Raw genomic sequence first — 22,396 nt, 5'->3', positions numbered from 1 at the left:
CACCGACACTGGTCCGGTGCTGTCGCCGCGCTTGGTGGGCCGTAGAGTAAAAAGGCTGAATGCTCGGTACTCTGGTCCGGAGTGGACTGTGTAAGCGGATGGGTATTAACCCTACGCAAGAAGTCTGTAACCTGAGGGGAAAAACAAATGCTAAACTCCAGTTAAACTTCCTTCCTCGCCTATCCTCTTCTTCTTCCTCGATCTGTTCTTCCCCATTCGAGTAGGCTGCTAACAAATTGGTATCAAAGACTACCGATCTTGGCACTGGAGATTCCCCCTTACTTCACTCGCTCGGCAAAAATGGCGGGCGCCTTCGATCCCAATCTGGCGGCTGCTCTGAATGCCCAATCCAAACAGATCGAAGCCCAATCCAAGAGCCTAACCACCCAATCCAAGCTACTTCAGCAGTTATGCGACCGATTGGAAACCCAGGATGCACGGTGGCGCCATCTGGAGAAGTCTGTGGCCGCCAATTCCGACGACATCGCCGCGATCCAGGTGCAGGTCGCAAATCGCGACACCACGCCGGAGACCACAGGGGCGCTCGGCTGGGCTCCTCTCGAGGAGTTCACGGCGGACGCCATGACCCGGGTGGCCGCGCTGGAGAACGTCACTTCCCTCTTCGAATCATGGAGGTCGCGCGTCGAGGCATCAGTTGACGGCGTGAAGGACTCTGTCGACGCCGTTCGCGCGGAGCTGTCTAGGGTAGCGCGCTTCCTCGAACGCGGTGCCATCCATGACTCGCCAGATCTACGCGGCGTACTCGGTCCTCACCAGTCGACGGCGGAGCGCGTGCCTCCTCCCTCGTGGAACACCGACGGCCCAATCGGGCAACGCATCGACAATCAACCACGTGAGACGGGTTTTGGGGGTTTTTACCCCCATCACTCCCTCCCGGCCATGGGTATGCACTCTCATCCTCAGGGAGCTCCTTCATTTGCTTCAGATATCCACACTGGGGGCGCGTCGGGCACTGGTCTCAACCCACCTCCCGCACCGTTCGACGGTCGTGCTTATGGCGCCCAGTTCACCAATTACTTAGGCCAGTTGCCCAAGCTGAATTTTCCTGAGTGCGACGGTTCCTACCCCAAACTATGGCAAACACGTTGTGAATCATATTTTCGCATGTACTCCGTAGACCCATCCGTCTGGATTGAAGTAGCCACAATGAGTTTCACCGGTCCTGCAGCCAGATGGTTACAGTCGATCGAACACAGCCTTCACCAGGTCACTTGGCACGAGTTTGGGCTATTAATTCGTGAGAGATTTGGCAAAAACCAGCACGAAACTCTTCTTAGACAACTCCTGCACATCCGTCAATATTCCAGTGTCTCTGATTATATTGAACAATTTGCACAACTAGTTGACCAGTTAAAGGCTTATCAACCCCATGCTGACCCACTTTACTATATCACTAAGTTTGTCGATGGGTTGCGTGATGATGTATGCTCTATTGTGTTAGTGCAACGCCCATGAGATCTCGATACTGCCTATGTTCTTGCTCAGTTGCAGGAGGAGGTGCGCGAGGGTACCCGACAGCGGGAGGGCAAGTTCACTCCAAGAACATTCAGCAAACCAGCGGCCTCAGGCACCAACCTTACACATGACAGTAAAGCAACTCATTCCCTCAAGTTGGATCATGCGCCTGCTGCCATTCCTTCTCGACAAGCTCAGTCCGAGGACAAATTGGCTACATTATATGCATATCGGAAGGCCAAAGGACTTTGTTACAAATGTGGACTCCAATATAATCGAGGTCACAAGTGCCCTGACACCGTGCAGTTACACCTGGTCGAAGAAATGTGGCAGTCCTTTCAGTTACCGGAAGATGAGGAACCTGTTACTGATGTTACAGCTGAAGAGTTGCTTCTGTTACATATGTCGCAGGCTGCTGTTCTCAGTGCAGATACCCCCAAGACCATGCGGTTTATTAGCCACATTGGTGGTATGGATATGTTGGTACTCTTGGATTCGGGCAGCTCTACTTCATTTATCAGCCACCGAGTTGCTTCGCAATTGCCCAATTGGACTCCCTTACCAGCTTCACTTCGCGTACAGGTGGCCAATGGCTCCTAATTACCCAGTGACCATGAATTGACTAATGTCACATGGTACCTCAATGAGTATGCCTTCTCATCAAGCTTGAAGATTATTCAGCTCACTCACTACGACCTCATCTTAGGTATGGACTGGTTGAGTTCCCACAACCCTATGTGGGTACACTAGGAAGATAAGTGGCTGATTATACCGTACCAAGGCTCTACTATCAAATTGTGTGGTATGGGGGTTCAGGACATGCAGTGTACTGTTATGGAGGTATCTTCCTTGGAATCCCTCACTGACAAGGATCAAGCCATTGTTCACAAGTTGCCCGCAGAACTGCAGCAACTACTCACTCAATATGCTGATATATTTGAAGTTCCACAGGGTCTTCCTCCCCCACGCGAGTGCGACCATCGTATTCCATTGCTGACCGGTGTAAGCCCAGTACAACTCAGGTCGTATCGTTATGCACCAGCTCTGAAATCAGAAATTGAGAAACAAGTAGCGGACATGCTCCAGACAGGAATTATTTAGAACAGCAGCAGTGCATTCTCATCTCCAGTCATTCTAGTAAAGAAAAAAGAAAACACATACCAGTTTTATGTCGATTACAGACATCTAAATGCACTGACCATCAAAACCAAGTTTCCGGTACCCATTATTGACGAGTTTTTGGATGAGCTTCACAGCGCAGCCTGGTTCTCCACTCTCGACCTGCGAGCGGGGTTCCATCAGATCCGAATGGCTTCCGAGGACCAACACAAAACGGCATTTCAAACCCACCATGGTCATTTCAAGTTTAAAGTCATGGCCTTCGGATTGTCTGGCGCACCCGCAACATTTCAGGGAGCGATGAACATGACTCTTTCCCCACTGCTCCGGAAATGTGCCCTTGTTTTCTTTGATGACATATTGATCTACAACCATACATGGTCTGATCATATTCAGCATTTGGAGTTAGTATTCAGTCTTCTTCGAGCCGATCAGTGGCAGATTAAGTTGTCCAAATGCTCCTTTGCACAACAAGAAATTGCATATTTGGGCCACGTCATTTCAGCGCGAGGGGTGGCAACAGATCCCTCAAAAGTGGACGCCGTTACCTCATGGCCAGTACCTGCAAACTGTCGAGAGTTGCGGGGATTTCTCGGCCTCGCGGGATATTACCGGAAATTTGTATGACACTTCGCGGTGATCTCTAAACCCCTAACTCAGTTACTGAAGAAGAACACACATTTTGTATGGACTCAAGACCATGATCATGCTTTTCGTACACTCAAGACAGCACTGTCCTCTGCCCCAGTCTTGCAACTGCCTGACTTCTCGTCCCCGTTTGCCATTGAAACTGATGCGTCGGGATCAGGCATTGGTGCGGTTCTCAGTCAGAACAGCCACCCTCTCTCTTTTGTCAGTAAAGCTCTGGGTCCAAAGAATAGAGGATTATCGACCTATGAAAAGGAGTACCTAGCTATTCTGATGGCTGTCGACCACTGGAGACCCTACCTCCTGCACGATGAGTTCATAATTTACACTGATCAGCATAGTCTCTCACACTTGACAAAGCAAAAGCTTAATACGCCGTGGCAGCAAAAAGTTTTCACCAAACTCTTGGGTCTCCAATACAAAATATTATACAAGAAAGGAATTGAAAATGGTGCGGCGGACGCCCTGTCACGTCACCCCCATGAATCCTTAGAGCTTTATCATATTTCTAGCAGTAGCCCCCAGTGGCTTTCAGAAATTATGGACGGTTATCAACAGGATCCTCACGCCCAGCAGCTGCTATCGGAGCTGGCCGTGACTGCTTCACCTGCTGGCCATTACAAACTTCAGAATGGGATCATCAAATACAAAGGTCGTTTCTGGCTAGGTGCTAATTCAAATCTGCAGCGTAAGGTCATATCTGCATTTCATGACAGTCCTATGGGAGGGCACTCTGGATTTCCAGTTACCTACCGCCGGATTCATCAACTGTTTGCATGGCCTTACATGAAACAACAGGTGAAAGATTATGTGGCAGCTTGCTCCATTTGCCAACAGTCCAAGCCCGATAGATCCAAGTATCCTGGACTGCTCCAGCCACTCCCCGTGCCAGAACAAGCTTGGCAGGTAGTGTCGATGGACTTCATCGAAGGTCTGCCGCGTTCTGCTCATGCTAATAGCATCTTAGTGGTCGTGGATAAGTTTTCTCGCTATGCCCATTTTATTCCACTCTTGCATCCCTACACAGCTTTCAAAGTGGCTCAGCTGTTTATGTCATCTGTTTACAAGCTACACGGCATGCCAGAAGCTATCATTTCCGACCGTGATCGCATTTTCACCAGCTCTCTGTGGCAGGAATTGTTCAAGCTGGCTGGTACACAGCTGCGTATGGGGTCAGCCTACCATCCTCAGTCGGACGGCCAGACTTAGCGCGTCAATCAGTGTTTGGAGACCTATTTACGCTGTTTCGTCCATGCCTGTCCGCACAAGTGGAACCTGTGGTTGTCTCTTGCAGAATTCTGGTACAACACGTCCTTTCACTCGGCTCTTGGTCGCTCTCCATTTGAAGTCCTCTACGGTCGACCTCCATGACATTTTGACGCGCTGGCGACATGGGAAGACCTGGACGCCATTCGCCAACAGTTTCCCCGATCCGCTGCTTGGGGGCAAGCAGCATCGCAAGAGGGAGGGAATGTCAGCAACGCTCCATCGCTGGGTCACAACACAGCCACCGACACTGGTCCGGTGCTGTCGCCGCGCTTGGTGGGCAGTAAAAAGGCCGAATGTTCGGTACTCTGGTCCGGAGTGGACTGTGTAAGCGGATGGGTATTAACCCTACGCAGGAGGGAAAAACAAATGCTAAACTCCAGTTAAACTTCCTTCCTCGCCTATCCTCTTCTTCTTCCTCGATCTGTTCTTCCCCATTCGAGTAGGCTGCTAACAGTGCACTCGTCTCCAATATCGCACGGCTGTGTCATGGGCCGTGCTAGGGGAAGTGGCGATCATGGAGGGGATTTCTAACAAATGACTGATGAGCGGGATTTTTCCAAGATACTGGCTGTCGAGGAGAGGTCGTTATGCGCGCAGCATGTTTGGAGGAACGTGTGCAGGCATCTACTGAAGCCCAAAGGCATCTACTCGTACTTCAACGGCCTTTGCGGCGACAACGCGTTCTTCCACACCGTGTATTGCCAGCTCGTCGCACTAGAGCTCGTGAACCTTGGGTACTCGACACAGTTCATCCCTCTCCCGGTCAAAGATTGTCTGGCGAAGGAGGTCTAGAAGGGCATGAAGCGGAAGTACTGGCAACTGGACAACTACAACCTCCCTGCTTGCTAGTCAGAATCAGAACTGGAGATTTTCTACTATCAAGTAGTGATGGGTTATTTCTAGTCTGCGTCTGAAGTCTATATATTGTCTGTTTTGAGCTACGTACATTTTTTTCCAGGCATGTTTTGTTATGAATGTTAACCATTTCACTTTTAGGAGCTGAACTTTCTTTGGGCATGTGGTGATTTGACCTCTCTTGTATGTTCCCGACGCGTGCATTCGTGGTCAAAAAATAGAATTGTCATGGAAATTTGGTTCCCTGACTATCATTTTCCTTGCCATGTTGGACTGCGTGGCTCAGAATAGGCTTCCAGATCACTCACCTAGTGCCCGCCTGGTGCTGTTCGCATCAAAGTGGTCGGGCATTATAAATACCATGACTCAAATAGACAACGCAACTCCAAGAGACTAGTATATGGTTTTGTAAAGATAAATTTAGCTAATATTAAAAGAAAATTGTATCCAATAGACTCTGTAAACGACTCTTCAAATTTAGTGGCTCTCTATTTCTTCATCTTCGCTCTCTAATTTTGGATTGCCCTGCTTCACTCTCTATTCAGTCAGTAGGTTTACCGAGTCTGTTGATTAGCCTACACTTTTTCTCTAAAACATATTTTAGAGAGTAGCTAAATCAGTAAACTTGGCTAGTCTTTTTAGCTAATCTCTTAGAGTTGCTCTAAAAATTATTTTACACGTGCATTGCTACAATTTCTATATATCATCTAGGTAGACCTCGTTTAAATGAGATAGTCATTCAAAAAAAAGACGTTGATCCTCCAGATTTTGTTTTTTGTTTTCCTATTTTTGTGTATTACAATAACTCACTTGAAAAGTTGCACTGATTCCAAGAAAACTATGAGTTAATATGAAAAAGGCTGAAGCCACAAAATCAAAAATAGAATGGTTCAATTTAATTTCTACTCTATTTCCATTAGGCAAGTTTCGATGATGATGTCTGTTAAAAGATGACAACGGGGTGTGCTTTATGCGCCATGCAATGACCCAAAACAACCTAAAATAGATCATATATAGTGTCCTAGTACTTTAATCACTTTCGTATCAAATATTCAACCCTAAAAAGGGTTCAGCAAACAGAAGCCGAAAACAGCCGCTCCCACGAGTCTAACCACCAAACAAGAATGCAGCAACTTGCTCCTCGTTCTCGTTGAATAGTTTGAGTGCTTGTGTTACAGATGCCCTGTCAAAACCAAGCTCCATAAACTTCATGTATTTCGCTTCAAAATCTCCTCCCTGTCAAGAGGAGTTCCAGAGATAATTAGGATAAAAGCTAATTCATTAAGACACAAATGTGACCAACGTGAAAACAATATAGAAAGTTGTTTTTAGCTTCACCTATGGGGGGTTTGCAACTTGAGATCTTGTGAGTAAAATGAATGGTAGTGTAATTAAAGTGAGTTCATAGTTACCGGTTTTAAATTAGTTCGCAGTTATCAGGAGCTTACAAGTGCTTGGAACATATAGAAGCAATAATAATAGTGGGAAAAGCGTTAAACTGGAAGAGGGGTTTGTTGTGGCGCAATGGGAGTACCCTCACATGTCCTCGATGATTCCTTAACTATTCAAAGAAAATAAAGGTATGGCAATGCTAAATACAATAGTTGGATGAAAAACAATGAAGTTGCAGCTTGCAAAGGTGAGTTTGCTTATCACCCTCCTCCACTCAGTTTACATGACATTTATGCTATATGCCACGTCCATTCTGTACCCTAATTACAATTACAGCTACAGTTTATGCCTGAAAATTCAGTCCAAACATGTTATTTGTCCTGACACTACAAATGCATGTCACTTTGCTACATTGGCACTTGCAGTACCAAAAGACTTCGATACTATATGCCTAGCTAAATAAATAAATATGTTCATAAAATTATGTAAGTGAGATGCAGTTATCTATATCTAGTTAAGTTGGGAACAAAGACCCAAGACTATTTACTAAACATTACATGAAACATAATGAACAAATATCGACAACAAATATGCAATGCACATCTGATTTCTTTATTGTATCAACCAAATGACCACTAAACAATAGAAAGCTAAAAAGGAGCCAAATAGATAAATAAAAGACAAAAACATATGTTCATCTAAAAAAACAAAATAATTAAGTGCATTACAAGTTGTTAATTGCCATTCATTCATCAATGTCACCTATGCCATAAGGACCTCCTTATACACGATATTCTTTGTGTATGTTGCGCCATTTATCGTTGAGTTCTTTTCCACCACCTTCTTATTCTCATTAGTGACTGGAATGGAGCCTCATAATGGATCCCTAGCCATTCACCTCAGTAGTGGTTAAGGCTCGATGGGATACATGGCTTGTGGGTAAAGTTGTACCAGCTCTGCAGAGTGTAAAACTGATATGTCAGTTGTGCTCACGGTTAAGAGCAACCTGGACCCTCACATGATAACTGAACTTAAAGATGAAAAATAAATCATGATCCGATGATTTATAAATGGTTTGCTTAAGTTGTTTCACTTAAGTGTTTTGAGATATGATCATATACTTATGATTAATTGGGAATTTTGGGATAACTTACAATTAGTAAGTTAGGCGTTGTTAATAAAATATTGACCAACTAAAATGCTTACCGCTTAACCATAGTCTACCTTGGTAACCTTGCATAACTCTTCCCATTTGCTGAGCCCCCACCATAAGTGAGCTCACCCCTTGCTAAATTTTTTATCAGAAGTTGATGAGGAAGACTGTGATGATGAGTACTGCGAACACAAGGTTGACTTGTCCCTTGTGGTTCGGATTGATCATGAGTGATTGTCAACGGGTAGCACTATGGGGTAGTCAGTGGACTGACCAAAGTGTGAGATTATGCTTGTGCAACCATGTCGGTCGACTTGTTGTGTGCAGGTGTGGAGCACAGGAAAAATGGTCGATGGCTGAGGTGAAGGTCATGCGGCCTCGTGCTGATGGACTGGGAGCGGGAACGGCGAGCGTTGGGTCTTGACTGACGGATCAGAGCAGCCAGGTGACCAACCATGGTGGCTGACACCTAGGACAAGCACTTGTGCGAAGACATGGTGGAGTGGACCGTGTTGCCGGCGTGGTCAAGGACTGGTGGGACACGCATCTGATCGTGGAGGACGTGCACGAGGTGCGGTGCTCATGGCAGGTTTGGTGGTTTAGGCCTCAAAACCACCCAGCGCTACAGATGGTGGGTTTTGCTGAGTTTGGGCCTCAACTCGGTGGTGGTTGTTCCGGAGGGAAGCGGTGGTGGCACGCAGTGTGACCGCGGAGGGTGCGTCAAGGCGAAGCAACTCCGTGTGAAGGACGTAGCCGTCGGATCGAAAACCTAGGAGTTGGTCCATTTCGCCCCGGTGGAGTGGATAGACTCTATGTAAATAGGGGTAGTTTAGGAAGTGAGAATAACCCTCTATAAATAGAGGGGAGGGCTGGTTAGTTTAGCATCCCTTGGATGCCATTTATTTTGAGCACTCATTCTAGAGCTCCTAGTTTTCTCTCTAGGTGGACATCAATTGAGCCAAGGGTTCCACAACGATTTTGTACTTCGACTGTGTTCTTGATTTTCAAGTTTAATCAGAGGAAGGGTCGCCGGTCCGGCCCACAGGGCTCTTTGGCTTCAAATCTCAGTTTGTACCCTTGTTGGAATTTCTGAAGTTTTATAGTCTTGGTTTTTCATTTTGCTCGATCTTGTGTTATTGGTGAAAAACCTTTGGTACCAATTGTAGGACCGGTAAGGCGACCAGAGGGGGGGGGGTGAATGGGAGCCAATCAGATTTTGCTTCCAAACACTGAAAATGAACACTTCACTTCAATTGAGATAAATCAAGTGCTCAAACCATGAACACATCAGCGAACGAGTGATCTCATGATTACAAAACGTTCCTAATACTCACATGAGACCAGCAAAATAAACGGATCGCAAATCGGACACCAAAAAGTCCAAAACGGTCCAATACAATATCGTCAACAAGTGTTGTTTTCAGTAGTACGAAATTATGTTCTTGAATTCAAAACTGGACTAAACGAACTCCGATTGAGATGAAATTTTACACACACTTGAGCAAATACGTTTCCAAGATCTCCCCACAATCAAAAAGATCGATATGGGTTTGTATTTATCACTACATCACTGTATCAAGACTTCTTTGCACTTTTGGATGAACTTGAGCAGTGTAGTGGACGATCGAAACCGGTGTTTTTAGCTTCTAATTGCTTGTCTGCATAGGCTACACCCAGTTGAAAAAGTCAGACAAAGACAATGCTTACAACCTCTCACACTCACATGCTTTTCATTGAAATTTGGAATCCGCTGCAACATCCATTCAATCTTGAAAATTTCAAATGGTATCTATTTCAGATATATTTCTAGCATGATGAGTGATCACTGTTTGGAGTAGTTCACCTTGTTCACTTGTGACTGACACTTAGTTGATTTCCTGCTTACTATATACGTAGTGTTGTCTTTGTGGTGAACATCTCTTTGAAATGCTTAAAACTGAATCATAATACTTACACTTCACATATGTTGTGCATATGCCCAGTTTAGGAGGTTCTCTTGTCAAGGGGGAGTTTTTCTTTCTACCCCTGTTTGTGCTTGATGAGTTCACTTGTGAACAAGGGGGATAGATTTTGAGATTTCCCGTTTCCTCTATCTAGGGGGAGAATTTTGTCTTTCAGGCTTCCTCTCATTCAAGAGGGTGAGATATGTTATTTGGAGCTATTGATAGTTGTGTTGAGTCGTTTGCCTCCTTCTAGAGGAACTAGCTTTGATTTTAGCTTTTGTGCTGATCTTATGCTCTGAATTGGTTTTTTATGCTCTGATAAAGCCTTTTGTGCTCCGATGAGATTTTGGCTTCTAGCTAGTGGTGTTGAATCCTGCTTTTGCCTCTTATTGAGGGCTAGCCCTTTCTTGCTTGGTCGTGTTGAGTCGGTGCCCATTTCTTTAGGGACCAAGTTTTGCTTACTCTAAATGACTTGTCTGGCTTTTATCTGGATTATGGTCATTTGAGTGAGTTTCTCTTCTTCTTCCTCTTTATGTTTACATATGCTCAAATGGTGGTGTTGACAATGCACTCATCAAGGGGGAGATTGCGAACACAAGGTTGACTTGTCCCTTGTGGTTTGGGTTGATGATGAGTGATTGTCAACGAGTAGCACTCTGGGGTAGTTAGTGGACTGACCAGAGTGTGAGATTATGCTTGTCAACCATGTCGGTCGACTTGTGGTGTGTAGGTGTGGAGCACATGAAAGGTGGTCGATGGCTGAGGTGAAGGTCATGCGGGCTTGTGCTGATGGACCGGGAGCAGTGAAGGGGCGAGTGTTGGGTCTAGACTGACGGATCAGAGCAGCCATGTGACCAACCGCGGTGGCTGATACCTGGGACATGCACTTGTGCGAGGACGTGGTGGAGTGGACCGTGTTGCCGGCGTGGTCGAGGACTAGCGGGACACACATCTGATCAACGAGGACGTGCACGAGGTGTAGTGCTCACGCCAGGTTTGGTGGTTTGGGCCTCAAAATCACCCAGCGCTACGGATGGTGGGTTTTGCTGGGTTTGGGCCTCAAAACTCGGCGGTGGCGGTTCTGGAAGGAACCAGTGACGGCATGCGGCGTGATCGCGGAGGGTGCGTCAACGCGAAGCAACTCCGTGTGAAGGATGTGGTCGTCAGATCGAAAACCTAGAAGTTGGTCCATTTTGCCACCGGTGGAGTGGGTAGACTCTATGTAAACAGGGGTAGTTTAGAAAGTGAGAATAACCATCTATAAATAGAGGGGAGGGTTGGTTAGTTCAGCATCCCTTGTCTTCCATTTGTTTTGAGCACTCATTCTAGAGCTCCTAGTTTTCTCTCTAGGTATACACCAGTTGAGCTAAGGGTTCCGCAGCGATTTTGTACTTCAACTATGTTCTTGATTTTCATGTTTAATCAGAGGAAGGGTCGTCGGTCTGGCCCACAGGGATCTTTGGCTTCAAATCTCAGTTTGTACCCTTGCTGGAATTTCTGAAGTTTTATAGTCTTGCTTTCTCCTTTTCCTCAATCTTGTGTTGTTGGTGAAAAACCTTTGATTCCTTTGAGAGGATTTGGTTTGGGGATTGATTGGTGGTGAGTTGCACTCTTCAGACCACTGCATACACCTAGTTGTTGCAGATTTTGGTCGCGATTTGAGAAAAACTCAGTTTGAACTCGTTCTAGAAAACCCCAAAACCCGAATTTCTGACTGTATTTTTAAATCTGCAGGTGATTCACAAGTCTGATTGAGCTCAAAACTTGGGAAGATGTCCGAAACATATTTGCTCAGGTGTGTGTAAAATTTCATCTCAATCGGAGTTCGTTTGGTTCAGTTTTGAATTCAAGAACATAATTTCGTACTGCTTAAAACAACACTTGTTGACGATACTGTATTGGACCGTTTTGGACTTTTTGGTGTCCGATTTGCGATCTGTTTGTTTTGCTGGTCTCATGTAAGTATTAGGAACATTTTGTAATCATGAGATCACTTGTTCACTGATGTGTTCATGGTTTGAGTACTTGATTTATCTCAATTGAAGTGAAGTGTTCATTTTCAGTGTTTGGAAGCACAATCTGATTGGCTCCCATTCACCCCCCCCCTCTAGTCGCCTTACCAGTCCTACAAGTACTGAGTCTAGCGACGCGCCAATCATCTTCTTGTGGAAGATTATCCATGCTATTTCCATTGTACTTTGATGATGATACTATTTAAGACTTTTAAGTCTGGATGATGTAATAAAGTTATTATACTCTCTTTGTGACTTTATTGCATTGTATTTTGATATATTATACTTGTGACGTCAACATATGTGTGGAAAATGGATCCTGGCACACATATGCTATGCATTCGGTTTTGCCCCTAAAACCGGGTGTGACAGAAGTGGTATCAGAGGTATGCTGACTCTATGTTGTTAGACTAGTTAGAAATAGAAAGCCCAATCTATTCAAAATATGCTTATTTTGCTCATACAAATTTATTTTATTAATATTGCCTCTTTAAACTTCAACTAAGCTAACACTTTCTTTTGCAGATTGTGTGCACTCTCCAAACCACCCATGTAAACACTAATTGTATCCCTCTGCCACGGCAGGCTCCTTTCTACCCAGTTGTGGTGGAAGAAGTCCCTGTGGAGCTACACCACCTTCAAGTGAGGAATGGTGTAATCTTGGAGGATAGTTCTGAGGAGATTTTGGCAACACCCACTCCGTTGTCAGAATCTCATGCCTTTGCTGCGGGAGCTTCATCTTCAGCACCACCTGTACCAGTAGTTCAAGCCTCGGCTCCTAGAGGTGATGACCTACATGATTCTGGTGAGGATGAAGATGATAAAGAATAAGAAGAAGAAGAGGAAAACAATGACAACATTGAGGATGCCAACAATGAACAAGAAGACAACTTTGTTGGATTGAGGCCTATCGTAGAACTTTACACTTCAATGTTCGAGATGGGACACTTTCCAAACTTGTTGCAGGATGTGCTCCATGCACTAAGAACCTACGTTCGGCCTCTATATGACACATGGCGAGTGTCTGAGCCCCCTCGGGCTTGTTACTACATCACTCGCGTACATATCAGAGTGATGGATGTAGGAGATAGAGGTTTCAGGACTCTATCATCCCATGAGTCTCTGACGTCGCTTTCCACCTATGCTGCTTCGGTCAGCAACGCTGCTCGGAGAGCTCTATGGTCCCTCAGCCACACCTATCGGCAGCAGCTGCACGACACGGCGTACATGCATCTTCCCCTATGTCCTCGTGGAGAGAACTAGACAGGTGTTGTTCCAGGTGAAGTTGGAGAAGATCACCTCAACACCCTTGTAGGAGTGGTGGCAGGTCTTAACACCGACCTGGATAGTGCTACCCTAGACCTCTCAAGGGTACATGAGGTGCTTGAGGATGCACATGCAAGGTTTGCAGCCCTTGAAGCTCAGCTTGAAGGAAGGAACCCCCCTTGAAGCTCAAGTCCCGCCCTTAGTGGTGTCCCCACCTCGCAAGAGGATACACTATGGAGCCCCAGGATCAATCACTAGGCTGCTTTAGGGCATTATGGGTTATAATGTAATAAGTTCTATTTGCATTAGACGATGAAACTCTTGATGATACTATTATTATAGTAACAACAATGTGATAGTGATGTTTGCATAATGTTTGATTTGGATTTTTGCTTGAGTGCAATAATCTTATGGAATAATGGCCATAAGAACATTAAACTAACAAATAATTCTTCAACTTGTGTTCAAGGGCTATTCCCCCTAGAATTTTTCTCTATTCTTCAATTATCTAAAAGGATGCACTTTCTAACTAACCAGATGGTGAACGCTCGTCAGGTCCCAGAAACACCTGCAATCAGCGTGCTATCAGCAGTTGTCACCATCGCCACCTAATCCAACAATGGAGCAATTTATCGTGGCACAGATGCAACTTCTGCAAGGTCTTACTGTTTCAGTGCAATAGATTCAACAAAACCAGCAGAACCAACAGCAACAAAATGCACCCAAGCCATGGATAAGCATAGGGATTTCATGAGCCATCACCCACCTGCTTTTTCTCACTCAGTTGATCCCTTGGATGCCGATGACTGGCTCAAGGTCATAAGCAAGAAGCTGGAAATTACACAATGCACTGACTGAAAAAAGGTCTTATATGCTTCTGGAAGACTTGAAGGAGTTGCGTCTGACTGGTGGGGTGCCTACACTACAGCCCATGCAGATGCTAACACTATCACTTGGCAAGAATTTGAGGAGAACTTCCGTGCTCATCACATTCCCTCAGGAATAATGAAGCTTAAGAAGAAAGAATTCTTATCTGTTACTCAAGGAAACATGTCCGTTAGTGAATTCCGTGATCGCTTCACTTAGCTTTCGCGTTACGCACCAGAGGAAGTGGACACTGATGGAAAGCGCCAAGAGCGTTTCTTGGAAGGTTGATTGGACCTTTGAACTATTAGCTGCAGAGCCACAGTTTTCCGAACTTTTAGACCCTGTTCAACAAAGCAATTGTCTTGGAAAGAAAAAGAAGAGAATTGTTAGATCATAAAAGGAAGTTCCAATCACAGGGACAGCCCAGCAGGAATACTCAACAACACAACTCTCAAGGTTCTCAGTTTCGCTCTGGAAATTAGAGTGGGAATAGCAATTATCAAATGCAACGCTCTGAATAATAAGGTCAGAGAAGAAACCAATACCAGAACCAACAGAGGAACAGTTCTCAAACCAGACAAAGGTCTAGTGGTTACCAGCAGAATCGTAAAGGCAACGCCGTGAACACACCGGCCAGGAATAATAATCAAATCACCCGAGTTCGTCCCAATGGATGCTTCAAGTGTGGAGAAATTGGTCATTATGCCAACAATTGCATGAAGCGCAATCCACAGACACCCCAAAAGAACAACAACCAAAGGTTTAACCAGAATACGTTTGCCCGTGGTAGTGTGCAGAATAAAAATCAGTAGAACCAGAGTAAAGGCAGTGTGAACCATGTGACTACAGAATCTGTTCTAGAGGATGCTGACGTGGTGTTTGGTATGTTCCTTATTAACTCCATACTTGCATCAGTTATATTTGATTTTGGAGCATCTCATTCTTTTGTAACAAAGTCATTTGTGGAAGAGCATAATATATCAAACTATCATTTGAAGAGGAAATTGTTAATTATATCACGAGGAGGTGGAATTAGAGCCACTCACTCATGCCCTCAAACTAAGCTTGAGATTAGAGGAATAAGCTTCCTAGTAGAGCTGATAATTTTGGAGTCAAGTGGAATCGATGTGATACTTGGAATAGATTACTTGACCAAGTATGATGGAGTAATATCTTGTGCTAAGAGAATGGTTACATTAACAAGTCCGCAAGGAGAAAGAGTGGAAGTCAATGTTAGTATGCCAGCAGAAGCAGAAGCCATGGTAAATCAATTGGAGAAGAAATCTTTGGAAACATTAGAATAGTATGTGAATACCTAGATGTATTTCCAGAAGAATTACTAGGTATGCCACCTAATCGTGATATAGATTTCTCTATTGAATTATTACCCGGAATTGCACCTATATCAAAAGGACCTTATAGAATGGATGTCAAGGATTTAGTTGAACTGAAGAAACAAATAGAAGAATTACTAGAAAAAGGTTTTATCCGCCCAAGTTCATCTCCTTGTGGAGCCCCAGTTCTATTTGTGAACAAGAAAGATGGTTCGAGAAGAATTTGTGTCGATTATAGAAGTTTGAATGAAGTGACCATTAAGAACAAATACCCTTTACCTTAGATAGAAGATTTGTTTGATCAGATGAGAGGTGCTAAGATATTCTCGAAAATAGACCTAAGATCAGGATATCATCAGTTGAAGAGTCAAACTGAAGATGTACCTAAGATAGCCTTTACTACAAGATATGGATTATACGAGTTTTTGGTCATGTCATTTGGACTGACTAATGCACCGGCTTACTTTATGAACTTGAAGAATAAATTATTCATGGAGTATCTCGACTAGTTTGTGATTGTATTCATCAACGGTATACTAGTATACTCTCATAATGAAGAAACACATGAATATCATCTAAGACTAGTTCTACAGAAGCTTTGTAACTACCAGTTGTATGCAAAGTTCTTAAAGTATGATTTTTGGCTGAAGGAAGTCGCTTTCCTAGGACATATTATCATAGATGGAGGAATCAAGGTAGACCCCGGTAAAATAAGTGAAATACTAAATTGGAAACAACCAACATATGTGTCCAATGTTGGTCACTTATTCTCAAATGTTGTGAATCGAGAACAAGGCAACACAATTGTTAAGTATTAATGACCTTCGTCCTCTGAAGCATTACCTCATCTTGGATATAATGTTCATCAGACGAAGGCCATGAAGGACATGCCTTCATCATTTCATGGATAATTAAGAATACATAACGATAATGAATATAATTCATTGGTTCATTCACATTCATATTTCATAATATACACATGAACATTAACAAAGTTGTTATTACATTGATACCTTCAGCTTGTTCGAAGCTGCTGACGCGAGAGTGATTACAATCCAAAGTGAACAGTATGGTGCTACTATTCATCTATTTATAGGCACGGGACACAGCCCGGGTAAAAGTATATTTGTGTCCTTGACATTTACTTATGACCATAACATAAATCATTAAGGACTAGTTATTCTTTTTCCCTTCCGGCCAACATCATGTTTAGTATTCATCACCATTTTAAGCCGAAACTATTACTCTTTGACTATAACTTCGGCGTTCATTCTTATCATCTTCGGATTATATCTTCACCTCGTATGCCTTTGCCATGGGAGAAAACTTCCAACCTGAAGCCGAAACTCTCTGTAATAATCCATATCATGCTGAAAACATATGGTTAATCATGTTTTTGAGGACCTTCAGAAGAGGAAGGCCCCCAACAGAAGCCTCTCGCAGTATTAATTTGTTTCTTTGTAACAAATTCAGACTGCGACATGAATGAAGGCCTTTAGCCGAAGGTCCAAAAAAATACCTTCCCTTTGCTAGAATAGCGAATCATTCTGAACCGTGGGACCCACCGAGTTGTGGGGTTCTGAGTATATATATAGAAGGCTGTGTCGTGAATATTTTTCGTGCCATCTAGCTGTTTGCGCTGTGATTGCCATCTTAGTCTTCTTATCTTTTGCGAGCTCGATTGACTCTTGAGCTTCAGCATTTGCCGCAACCATCATCCGAATGCTGAGGACAAGAACATTATAGACCCCACAATGTCTGGGTTTTACGAAGCTATGGAGAAGACCAACATAGAAAAAATCACCAATGAGATGTTGGCTGGGTTGTTTAAGGATTCCAGCGATAGCGACAGTTTTGATGTGGAGAGTGGGAATGAAGATTTCCAAGATCGGTCGGGAGGCCAAGCCATGTTGTTTTTGGGAAATAAACTGTCAAACAAGGGCAAATCGAAGCGATGAAGGGAAATTTTTTTCATGATGTTTCTATAGTGAGGGCCGGGGGGAAGCACTGTTGCCCTTCCCGAAGCTGATAAGGTGGTGGCCTTCAAGAGCTTCATGAAATCTAGGCTTTGCTTTCCACTACATAAGATGTTGGTTGAAGTTCTGAAGACATTCGAAATATACCTTCATCAACTTACCCTCGAATCCCTTATCAAATTGGGGGGGTTTTATATGAGCTATGAGGAGTCAGGGGCTAGAGCTGGATGCTAGGTGCTTCTACAATATTCACGAGTTATCTTACTAGACGAAGGCAACCGGAAATGAGCAATACCATAACAACTTCGGCTGTTACAGCTTCGTACCCTGCTCTGAGGCAAATTATCATGTGCCTACATTTCAAAAGAAGTGGTCGGGCTCTTGGATGAAGCAATGGTTGTACGTAAAGAATGATCTGAATCAGAGGGGGGATGTGAGGGGCATCATTCAACGTCTCATATGGTTGTGTTTCGACATTAGAAGGCCATCAATCACAATTGAGAATGAAGTGCAAGCGTGCCTAATGGCTTTCATTACCGTATGTACCTACATCGGTACTAGAGATTTAGTTCAAGAACACATCGCTTTCAAAGTATGGCCTCTTGCGAATGAATGGGAAATGCTGAAGGAAGCTGCCGCTGGCTCCAGTCAGGGTGGCTTGTTTATCTTAAGTAAACCTTCCGGTATAGACGTCAATTTGATGAGCCAAATGATGATTGGCTAGACGCTATAGAGGCAACGAGTGATGAGCTACTTGGAGCCTACTCGAGGACAGAGGACAAGGCCATGATAGTTGTCTTCGACGCTCGAGGGAAAAGGAGAGTGAACAGAGTTTTCAATGTTATTGGGTTTGTTTACCCTTATTACTGTTTTCCTGTTCGAAGGCAAGGGGGAAAAAGGAAAGTTACTGCTTCAACCTCTTCTAGTGCGTCGAAGCCGAAGAGGGCCAAGGTCTTGACATGTAGGCCGAAGCCTATTGGTATGGCTGAGGTGCCAAAGCTTATTGAAAGTGCAGAGGCTGCCCCTCAACCTTAGAAACAACTCATGTGATGTCGATCGAAGCTAGTACAGGCCTGGTAAAAGAGCCGGAATCAGAAAAGGCAGTAGAATAGCGAAAGGTGCTGAGCTCTCCAGCTGTAACAGGGTTGTCGAAGCCATTGAGTACTACAACAGCAACTCCAAAGAAGAGAAGAATGGCTAGCATTTTAGATGTTGTTTAGAATCCATGAAAGCGCTAGTTCTTGCTTCTGCCGAAGCATCTGGTGAAAAATCTGAAGATGCAAGAGAAGCGATTGCTGCAAGCATGGCTAATGTTATCGCCGAAGCCGGACCTTCGAAAGCTGCGCCAATAGGGCTGGTGGAAAAGAACATTCCTAAAAAATCTACATCTCCTGCTCCCGAAGCACCTCCCCATGGTGACTTGGAATACATTGTTTGACACGCTTCGGGAAAGCAGTTGTCATTAGAACAAATCGCCGAAGTGGAACACTATGCCAAGGACTTGAAATACCCTCGGGGTCCTTGGTATATGGAGGGGGTGACGAAAACGACTTCCTCTACTATCTGCCCGACAGTAAGGAGGTTAATGATTGTCGCGAGGTGATGAACTGTTGGAACTTGCTCTTCTAGGCAAGTTGATCCAACAGGGGAGTGGAAAGAGTGCAAGCAAGGTTTAACTCGAGATGGCAATTGCTTTGTTAATCTAGCCTCTCAAGGGCACTGTATGAGGGTATTTATAGGTGCCCGAGTGCCCAACATCCCAATGTAAGGACGTTTATGCCCTCAGGCACCTGGACTATCCCCAGAATATTCGCATAAGGGAGGGTTACAGACTGTCATTACAGAAAAGCTATTACAAATCGGGCCCGTAACACGCTTCTCCGTGCGGGGCCTGTTACAGTGGGCCGAATCCCACGTGGGCCTCCAGGTTGGGTGAGGACGTGGGATGGAGAGACTCTGTTGTAGGCCTTCATCTTGCGGTGAGGAGGATGAAGGGTGGGCCGCACCGGTCGTCCTACCTCTTTTGGTGCAGCGAGGTGACGAAGGCCTGGAGCGAAGGGTAGCGTCTTCGCCTTCGCCCCAACATTTGCCCTCCGAGGGACCAGTTCGACTAAGTCATCTGGTGCCGAAGACGTCGCTAGATGGTGGAGACGCTGCCCTCGCTCGAAGTGGTTCCGCAGGGGGGGTTTTGATGTGACCGTTGATGGACGTGGTACTGTTGGACTGCGGGCTTCCTGAAGCGTCGCGCCCTGTGTATAAAAGGGGGGCGGCGTGGCCCTGGCTCTCTTACCTTTCTGTGCACCGCAAAACCCTAACATTTTGAAACCGTTCGCCTGCTCGCCTTGTGTCCTTGTTCCTCTTCATCAGAGATCTGGCCCACGTCAAGCAAACCGCGCGCCACCGCCGACGGTACGTAGCAATGTCGACTTCTTCTTCGTCTGCTTCAACAGCGCCGTTGGGCGAATCGTCGTTCAAGGATACCAAGAGCGATTTGGCAGCGGTGGAGTTACACCCGGGCCACATGGTGGAATTCGGCGTTTCGAGGATCTCCTCGGTTCGCGTGCAAGACATGCAGCATTTGGGGTATTTTGGGAATGGAGTTGGACGAGTTCTGGGGCGGAAGAGATTCCTGAGCCAGAGGGTGAGATAGTTGTGTTCGAGGCATTTTTTATCGCCGGCCTTCGCCTACCTGCGCATCGTTTTGTGGCGGAGGTCTTGCAAAGGTATGACGTGCAGATCCACCAATTGACACCTAATGTCGTGGTGGCCCTGGCAAAGTATGTCTGGGCGGTGACTTCGTATGGCGGTCAGCCCTCCATGGAGGTCTTCGCCAAGAATTACTGTCTGCACTGGCAGAAGAGAAAAATTGGGGGCAATATTGCATAGTTTGGATCGTGCACCTTTACGCCGAGGACTGGGAAGACTTTGGCGGAAGTTGTGGAACTAGTTCCCTACGCCCGCAACAAGTGGGGCAATTGGTATGATTATTGGTTTTATGTGTCGGGAGGCGAAGTCGAAGACCTCCCAGGACTCCTGGTGGCCGTGATGTGCTCCCACTGTTATGTGGCGTTCCCACCGTTTGAGGTGGTGGAGGATGATAGGGACGAAGGGGCCCTTCGGTGTGCTGCCCGCATGAGTAGCAGACGCGATTTGGTTGAGGAATTCATCGGTTATGGGGTGTGGCCCTTGGCGCATGGCTAGGCGCTGGGTGAAGTATGCCCTCGCCAGATGCCCTCCCTGGGCGAGCAGCAAGTGCGAAGTCCGGCCTTCGCGTTGGATCTGCGCGGCCGGGACCCAGCCGCATTCGTGCGTGAAGTGGAGGACAGAGCTGTGAGGATTGTGGGGCGGTATGTGCCACGAACGGAGGCTCTGTGGAGTTGGGATATTCGTGGATCCAACGTTCGCCTGAATAGGGTCTTTGAGTTGAATCGTTTGCCATACGGCGACTATCCCGGGGATGACGCTGTTGTGGCCGTCGATCGCCACGGGAAGAAACCGGTGGCTGCGGCTGGGAAAGGTTCTTCACGGGAGGCTGCGCCGGCCATGAAGAAGAGAAAATTAGGTACTACAGCTGAAGGGTTGGGGGTCTTCGATCGTTTTGCTGTGGAGTTAATGGGTACTTGTGCGGCCTTCGGGGGAAGGATGTCTTCGCCCGAGCTTTGGGAGTCTTCGGCGCGAATGCTGAGGGTTACCGGGGGTCGATGGCCAAGGAACGTTCCGATCCCCCGCGCGGCCGGCGAAGACATATTTACGTCTCGTATGGCTCGTGAGTTGAAGATTTTTCCTTATGGATGGAATATTGCTGCTGTTGTATCGGCATTGATGGAGAAGGATCGTCAAGATGTGGCGCGGAAGCGCCGAGCGGTCACTAGGGTCGGGGACCCTTTCCGTGAGGCGAAGAAGGTGCGTGGAGTCACGAAGTCTGCCACCCTTGGCAGTAGCAAACCACCGTCGGCTGCGAGGTCGGCCGCCCTCGGGCCCAGCAAGTCTTCGGCGGGTGCGAAGGCTGCTGCCTCTGGTGCGGGAAAGGTGCCCTCGGCCGAGCCCGCGATGGAGCAAAGGCTACCGTCGCCGGCGCACACTGACGTTGCGGCAGCCATGTTGCTGACTTTGACACGGACATCTGTGTGGGGGATTATCTCGTTGGTAATCTTTTTTTAAACGAGGACTAGGTCTTAAACGAGATCATGGTGCAGGGTCGGATGTGGGATAGCTGGCTGTTGTCCCGACTCCGGTGGCGGCCACTTCGCCGACGGCGGCGGTTGGTGTGAAGGGTGCTTCGCAGGACCCGTGGTCCACCTTCTATGCGAGCGGCGAGATTTCGTCGGCCGCCGCCGCTAAAGATGTGGCGAGCTCTATATCCCATCAGCTGAGGCATGCGTCGCAGCAGTTGAAGCATGTAAGTCGTGTTGGACTTCGATAGTTCATTGTTTTTATGTGATTGTGAATCTCATGGGTTTTTGTGGCAGGCGACCGACTTTGCTGACCATGTTGCGTCGGGTGCTCTGACTTTGGAGTTTGCTGCCGAAACCGAGCGTCTCCGGGCGCAGCATACGGATGCTGTTCAAGAGAAGCCAGCTGCGAAAAACAAAAGCCGCAAGCTGACGGAGAGGTTGGCTGCTGCGGAGGCCGATAAGGGGGATCTCTGGCGTCACCTGGTGGAGGAGAGGAGGGACGCGAACAAGGCCATTGCCGATGCACAGGTTGCTCAAGCGGAGGCCAAACTTGCGCGGGCGGAGGCCAGTCTCGCCCGCCAACGCGCCAAGGAGCTGGAGGCGAGGCTCAACAGCCTGCGCAATCGCGTGGACAAAGCCGAGGCCTCAACGCGCGCGGAGGTCGAGCGGATGCATGCGCAGCTCATGGACGCATATTGGGAGCTAGGTGCGCGGACCGCCGCCTTCAAAGCGCCTGGCCAAGAGGTGGGCCTCCGCTTCCTCAAGTGGCTACAGGAGGAGCTGGGGGTGCTCCCGACAATCGTGACGGGCCTCATGTCCTTTGCCTCCCTCGTCACCTACGAGGGGCCGTGAATGCTCTGTCCCACGAGGGGTGCGGGCACTTCGAGGTCTTCGACCAGTCGGACGAAGGC

Source organism: Zea mays, chromosome 5, assembly GCF_902167145.1.
Source record: "Zea mays cultivar B73 chromosome 5, Zm-B73-REFERENCE-NAM-5.0, whole genome shotgun sequence".
In the NCBI taxonomy this organism is placed as follows: domain Eukaryota; kingdom Viridiplantae; phylum Streptophyta; class Magnoliopsida; order Poales; family Poaceae; genus Zea; species Zea mays.
Note: the sequence above shows the minus strand (reverse complement) of the source record.